The sequence below is a fragment of the Talpa europaea genome (genome assembly GCF_964194135.1).
Source record: "Talpa europaea genome assembly, chromosome: 9".
Taxonomy (NCBI): Eukaryota; Metazoa; Chordata; class Mammalia; order Eulipotyphla; family Talpidae; genus Talpa; species Talpa europaea.
Genome location: NC_140076.1, coordinates 102850655 through 102858803, shown reverse-complemented (window position 1 = coordinate 102858803; position 8149 = coordinate 102850655). Strand labels below are relative to the sequence as shown.

The following is an 8149-nucleotide window of genomic DNA, read 5'->3' as shown; positions in this document are numbered from 1 at the left end:
TTATTTTTTTTGCCATTTTCCTTTTCATGTAATCAAAGACTGATGGTTAAGCATAAATACAGCACAATTACATCAGATTATTATTCATATTGTACACATAGACCAATGAACATAACTAAGGAAACCAGAAGTAATCAATAACATACATACATATTTCTTTCCCTCACTCAGAAAAAAAAGTAAAGCATATAAACATAGAATCTGAACAGTACGCATACTTCTTTGACAAGTGATTCAGATACAAACAGTAGGTGCAAAGAAACTATATGCTACTGTGCATAACCTTTGTTAATGAAAAAATAGGAGCAGCCATAATGATTAAGACATTGCCAGTTACTGATGCTAATTGGGCAATAATGGACGTTATCAAAACAGAAATCATGGTATACATAGAAAGAGAGCAGGAAAAATAAATTGCAAGATAAACACGTGCTTGCATAATAATGAAAAAATCATAGGCCTCCACTTTTGTTATAAATGCTGTCTGAACACAACTAACACAGGCATTATTTGTAAAGTTAAATTAGGTCTTTTCAGTCACAGAAACTGCATTGGAAATAAAAGTTCAGAATCATTTTCAATACCCCCTCCCCCCAAAAAAACCCTTTTCTTTGGAACACATGCATATTTAAAAGGTCAGTGCAAGATACATTGCCCTGCATCCAATGACTAAGGAAAGGAAAACTTCAAATCAATTTTTAGTTTGAAGATAATCAAAGGATTTTGTGTTCCAGCAGGAGTTCAACTCTGCATATTTTTGCCATCACTACAGGATTTTCTTTCCTGCTTTCCTCAGCAGCATTAGCTTTGTAATTGTAGGAGTAGTCGTGTATGTCTGAGTAATGGCTTACACCACAGTGGACATTTCCATGGCAGAATTCAGACCCATCAAGTCCCACTTTTTTCCTGCACATAAAACAGTGTTTGATTGTTTTTTTTTTTTTAATTTTCCAGAAGACTTGTCTTGCTCTTCAGATGACTGCTGTGTCATACCTGATATTCAGATGGAGGGTCGCATTTAAGAGGAAAAAGCCTCTCTACCTCTGGTTCCTTGCAGGTCTTCTGTTTCAGGTATTGCTTTGTCCACAGATGTGGTGTCCACTTGGGAAAGGCTATGGATTCTGATAAAAGTGACTGGTTTGATAAAATACTTGACTACAGAGCTGAAAGCATTGAGACACTGTAACTCTGCTTTCTGCACTGGACTATAAGGACTCAAACTACTAACAGATGATCTTATTCTACAATTACTACTATTCTGTCTCGGGGGATATCCTTTGTAGCATATGGATACATGCCATTTGTACGCTTCCATAAAATCCACCACCAGTCGAGCAAAGCGTAGGCACTTAGCCGTGATTAGTTTCTTGAGCCATATTCCCCTGTTGAATAGAGTTGAGGTTGATAAGCCAACAGCTGTCTTGTATCTCAGGACAAACATTAAATTACTATCTTACCTATCCTCCCGAGAAGCTATTTAATGTTTTTGAGTTTTATGCAAGAAAACATTTTAATCCTTCAGTATTTTACTGCACAAGTGTTTTACTGAGGAATCATTCCTCAATCTAGCATGGGTCCCACAGCTATGGTTGAAGTGCTCACACAGGCTAAATCCAGCTGTACAAGGCTGGATGGAAGTAGCGGTAAGGGTCCAACAAAGAGATCAGGTCACCTTAAATTTTGGTCCTGTTTCCAGATATGTGACCCTAGTGGCAACTTGCTGCAGGTCACCAACAGACAGTGGGGAGAGGAGAGACAAAGACTTGCTCCATCTGCCTGCCATAGACTTTTTTTCTATTGCTTATAAAACTGTTCATTTTTTTCCACAGTGATATGCTGGACCAATAATGGCATGGTTGATAAGGAGCTCTTTATGTCTTCTTTGGAAAAATGTCTATTGAAACCTCTGCCTGTTTTTTTTTAAATAGATTATTTGTTTTCTATAGAATTGTATGAGTTCTCTATGTAGTTCAGATATTAACTCATCAGATACATGATTTGCTTTTTTTTTTTTTTTTTTTTTTTTTGCCATTCAGCAGGTTGCCTTTTCTTTTTGTTAATGTTTTCCTTTGCTGGGTAGAAGCTTTTGAGTTTGAGGTAATCCCACTTGTACATCTTTGTCTTTGCTTGTGGTGTCAAATCAAAAACAATCATCACCAAGACCTATGTTAAGGATACCACTGAAAATTTCTTTTAGGGGTTTTCTGGTTTCAGGTTAGTCATTGCTGTGAAAGTATTTGTACCTACAAACATAACCATTTTGTCAAGCTTAAAATGAAATGTAATTTTAAAAGTTTGTATTCTGGTAGTTGAATTTTTTTGCCAATTAATAGAAAAATCATTACTTTTAGACTAGAATGTTTTGGTGTCTCTAACTTTGCTTGGAAGTTCTTTTTGACCCAGGTCAGTTGTCAGAGAAAAATTCAGTTTTGAGTCATAATCTGTCAACATTCCTGCCAACTGAATGCCTTTGTCATGAAGAAGTTATCGGACATATGCATCACAACATCCATAACATATTTAAGGAATAAATTGAGGTGAAATCTAACATTATTATGCTCTATTTGAATGAATTAAAGACAGAAATATACACTATTACTAACACTGAAAGTTAAAAATACTAACATGAAGATTAATATAAATGCCCTGCATGCATTTTATAGAAATGATAAAGATGTTAAAGAAGAGATTACTCACTAAAGTATAGGTAGAGTCTTTGAATTAAGAATCCAACCATGGGGCCTCCCTGTGGTGCAAGGGGTTAAGCACCACACTATGAAGCATTCTACAGCCTCTGCATCACAAGTTTGATCCCTCGCCGGCCAGGGAGCTACACATATGGTGAGGCAGACCTCTCCTGTCTCACCTGCTGCTTCCCTCAGCAGTGTATTTCGTCAGTCTGCCTGTTGTGTTCCCCACTCTGTCTCTGGTGAATCCCCTCATCCCCTGCATCTCTGGCCTGTACCCCAGCTCTTATATGCATAAATAAATAAATCTTAAAAAAAAAAAAGAATCCAACCAATAGATCACAGGATGATTTCTAAAATTTGTATCTAAAACAAATTAGGAAAGAAATTATTCTGAAGATGAAAAGAACGCAAAGTATGCCAGAAAGTCTTGTCACATGCTGTTAAAGATAAAGATCTAATCTTTCTAAACTGTTGCATTTCAGAAGGAAGAATGTACTTTATCAGAAGTAGAAAAAACATTTACTTCTAGTAAATAGGGATTTTAACTTCTTATGTCTTATAAAAACAAGAAAACAGATAAAATGAGTTTGGTGATTTCCTATTATGTTAAAATTAGAATATATATATATATATATATATATATATATATATATCTCCCCATGGATTTTTTTTTAAGTGTAAAAGCTGCTAAAAGCAACTACTGTTGTTACAAAACTAAGGATTGAAAGGCAGTGTGAGCCACACTGTGAGAAAGAACAGATCAAAGTGCTGACCAAATACTTCATTATGAAGTAAAAAGTAAAAAAAAGAAAAAAAAAGAAAAATGAAATAATCATTTCTATAAAGACCCTAAAGTCAAAACACAAAGTTTTAGGGCAAATGTGATGATACTTCCAATAAAATACACATTTGTAGAGCTCAGAAAAAAAGTAGAAAGAACAAAAAATATCACAGAAATAAAGACAAAATTGAAAGGAAAACAAGACAACATAAGCATCCAGGATAATACAGGAGGGAATCTAGAGTATGAATTGAGGGAAGTAACCAAAATAAAATAGAAATACAGAGGAGTGAAGAAGGATTAAAGGGAATAGTTAGATTCCCAAGAAAGGCATAGGAGATCAAATATACATAATTGGAGTTCCTCAAGAAGAAAGCTAAAATAATGGAACAGAATATAGAAACATGTAATTCAAGAAAACAGCCCCGAAGTAAAAAATGGCTTGGATCTACAGTTTTGGTAGGACATATCATTTACGAGGACAATTGGAACTAAAATTTTCAATAATGACATATGTTTTGATAAAGTATTGGTGCTTAAGGATAAAGAAAAATCCTTTCTAAAGCTAAGTCAATATATTGTTGCCTAGAAGATAGAAAAAAATACCAGAATATAGTGGAACAACATTTATGTAATAAGGGGGAATGTATAAGTCAAGGATTCTATGTATAGCCAGGTTGTGTTTGAAGTGAAAATTCAATAGAAAAGTTGTTTTGGACCCAGAATCACTCAGGGATTATCACTCCCCAAAACCCTATGAGGAAACTGCTTGCCAGTGAACCTTAATCAAATAAGGGGTAACTGGAAAGTAAATGGCAGTGTTGTGAACTTTTAATATATTTTATTAGGAACCAAAACTAATGGAAATGTGGATCTCATGATGACAAACGAAATAAAAATATTATATGTGCTTTAATAGTGAAAAAAAAAATTTGGTACTTACAAAACGTGACCAGAAAAAAGAGAGAGGATGAAAGTAGAGCAGTTCTGTTACTACATCTGAAATATCTGGGAGACAGAGTAGCATTTCAAATTTACAAAATTGGGTAATAGATAAAATAAGCTCATTAAATCACATATAAATATGCTGGACTGTCTCACTACGTGACTGCTACTGTCTAAATCTGGAAACTGTTGGCCATATTCCTCTTCATTCTATCAGGCATTATTAGACAGGATTTTTACTGAGGCAAATCCTACATAAAAGATGAGATTTAAATTGACAAGATCTTAGGTATAGGAAAAAAAAATAAATGTGCTTTTTGTCATGGTATGGAAGTGACAAATATTATCTTTTCCATTAATACTTGTTGAGTGAATAAATATGTGATATTACATATTCCGTGTAAGAAAAAGAACTGCAAGAAAGGAGTAACACAAATATATCATAGACGATAACTGCAGAGTACACATTGCATTTCCCAGCTAGAGACTATGGATTACAACCAGTTTTAATGAGTTGAAAGTGAGTTTGCTGAGAATGAAGCAGAAAGTAAAGTAGAATAGAAATAAATAATTTTTCGTTTGCACGTTTTTGTTAAAGTGGAGGAGACTGAATGTAGACTGTAAGTGGGGGTTAGCAGAAGGAACCGATTTGATGTCATAGAGATTAGATCATGATGGGGACCACAGGAAGAAAGGTAAACATTTAATTCAAATTGGAAGCCTCCTTTGAGAGTAGAATTAGTGGTAGGAATGGAGACCGTTATATCTGTTGTTGGTATATGAAAATTAATGAAATTCTGCCTAAATGGTCTTATTTTATTTCACAAAATGAGAAATGTAGATGAGTGTTGAAGAGGGAGAAAAAGTGTTAGTATTTGAGTATAATGAAGTGTGAACTGGATGATAATGAAAATGGTAGTGAGCAAAGTGAGCTCTAGCTCACTTGAAAAATCTGACTATATTTTTTGGTGGCACAGATATAAATGTGCAGTTTTTCTGTAGTGATGTTTATATACTGGGTGCAGTGTACATTGATGGGGAATTTGCAGTTTTTAAACAAGTGTACAAAGGTTTTTTGAAGACTTTTGGAAGCTGTCAATGCATCCATGCCAAATAGAAACAAAAATAAATCAATGGACTCATAGGTTGAGGAAAAAAATAAGTTGTTGAGGAATAAGACATTTCCATGAATTTAGAGGAAAAGGCTTAGAGAAAGTAAGAGAGAAGCACAAAATAGAGATAGGGAGAGAGAGAGAGAGATAATGTATTGTGTGGGTGAGAGAGTTATTGGCCTATTAATCTCCAGATTTCAGTACTTAAGTGTTCTAGACAATAACAGGATTTTATGTGTGTCATGTGTTTATTTAAAGTAAACAAATACAAAGCTATTAAAACTATTGTTGAACATTTTACATTTTAGGGTGCTTTTTTTCTTACAGAGTGTCTTTTTTATAACAGGTTTTTTTATTCATTTATTTAGTTACCTATCTACCTATCTCTTTATTTACTGAGGTAACATTGTATATGATTTAGAGGTATGGAATTACCCACTGTGTATTGTTATCACTAAGACATCCAGAGTCCTCACCCATAGTCCATAGTATTTCCTCCCCACTTTGCTGTCCTCCCCCGACCCCCACTGGCAGCCTCAGTTCTACAGACAGAGTTCTAGGGTTTGTTACTAGAACAAACTTTGGCTTTATCTGACTCTTTGTTTAATAACAAGGTTTTTCAAATAGGTGATAGAAATATAGTGAAAATAATGGTCGTTGAAGGTAAGAGCACATGGTATAGAAGCAAAGATCACAGATACTGACATATCTTTTAAACTGCATTATCATGGGAAAATTATTTAACTCCTATAACTTACAATATCCTAATAAGTATAATTAAAGAGCTACTATAAACCTTAAAAAAAAGACTCATATAACAAGCTTAGTGAAAAGTATAGTAAGAAAGAGCTGTGTTATGTTATTCTGTTGTTGCTCTTGTTGTGATGCTTACTATTATTGTTAAATAGGTCCTGGACATTGGGGTTATCAGATTTTGAATGTAGAGGAGTCACATACTTAAAAGAATTTTGTCCTCATTCTGCATTTGTATCTAGAAAAGAATAAAATGAAATAGCATTCTTTGCAGGAATTGGAAATCTAGGGTGAATAGTTAGAGTAGAATGGAATCTCTTCTTGGCCTTTCAGCTAACATCAAGTGTAGAGTAGAATGAATTCCAGAAGGAAAAAATATAAAGGACTAAAGGATCAGTGGACGATAGGTATGGAGAAATGAATCATAGAGCAGTGTAAAGATGAAAATAGAGGAAGAAGTGTGAAATCAGAGGACTTACCCCAACCGGATAATAGCAAGAATGATGGGCATGAGTTGAAAGCATGGGCAGAGTACTCAGCTCTCTTTCACCAAAGTAAAATTATAATTATCTTCATGTTAGTGCCTGCTGATTCTTCTTTTGGTGATACAAACGTAGAGACATGACCATTCCACACATGAATGATTGAGACTGAGGACACAATAGATTGTTTTCAAATTGTTTTAGAATAGTCACATTTTTTAATAAAAGTAATTGAAATTACCTTTCATGTGTAAATACAGCTTCACAAAACTGTTTTGCTTAATTTCAATGATTTCAAATGAAAAGATAATTAAATACAGTGTAGAAAATTGCATTTTAGATAGACTATAAACTATTTTGTGGGACTTTAGATTGGCTGGCTAAATTTTCTCAAAAACCTTCATTTGCAATTTAAACATATTGGTTATTTCAAAATCTTGGGTACATGAAAGTTGCATTTAAATGCTAGAATAATATTTGAAAGAGAATAAAAATATTGTGAGCATTTAATATGTGATTTTTAGGTAGTACTTAAAATTTTAATTACAAATGTAACCCAGAGCTGAGAGATTTTCTTTGTCAGCCTTAAATGACACATAGCCAGCTGACAGCATGTGCTTCATGAACACATCTGAAGGTTTGACCTCTTCTTGTCTGCTGCAGGGAGTCTCAATGAATTGTGGCTCCACAGGCATCAAAATAGAGACCATCATCTGAATATGATCGTCAATTACTATAATCTTAGTCATTTGCATTCTTCTTGAAACACCATAATTACAACATTAAATTAATAATTGGAACATTAATTTTTAAGACTTCTAGAATGAAATAAATAAGCCATAGTAATGATCAAATTATTCATTTGGAAATTATTTTTTGACTAAGCAGTCAGTGGCATAAAGTAGATTAATATTGGCATTTGTAATAATTTATATGTTATAGATTTACTACATAAACTAAAAAGTAAAAGGCAATAATTATTTAATACTACTGAGAGATATATGCCCTCAAATTGACAGATTCATGTTTACAGACTTCAAAATGGATACACTTTTTTTGGGTCTAGGGATCAGTTGGTTTAGTTTTCATGTAAACAGGCATTTTCTGAGCTCTTAGGAGCCACCTCATCTTGTGGACATTATGTTCTTTACTGCCACAATGGAAAACAAAAAGAGCATGGAGCAAGGACAAAGTGATTTGATATTTACCTCAAAATCACCAACCCCCAAACACAAAATTTTCCTTAAGCCTTTTCAGAGAGGGTGAGAATACTTGGTCAGTACAGTGAGCATTTAGCCAACAAGGATCATTTTCTACATTTTATAGAGACACAAGGAATTTTTCCCAGCAGTATAATCCATCTCATAAAAGTCCACAAACAATGCT

General features: G+C 33.9%; 1 pseudogene across 1 annotated transcript; it reads right to left on the bottom strand.

Annotated features, from left to right (window-relative positions):
* Positions 1-713: 713 nt before the first annotated feature.
* LOC311176800 (AN1-type zinc finger protein 6-like) lies at positions 714-1376 on the bottom strand (annotated as a pseudogene). Its single transcript has 2 exons — positions 1042-1376; positions 714-993 (listed from the first exon to the last, which is right to left on the bottom strand). The product of its transcript is annotated as an AN1-type zinc finger protein 6-like (transcript).
* Between the last annotated feature and the right edge of the window lie 6773 nt (positions 1377-8149).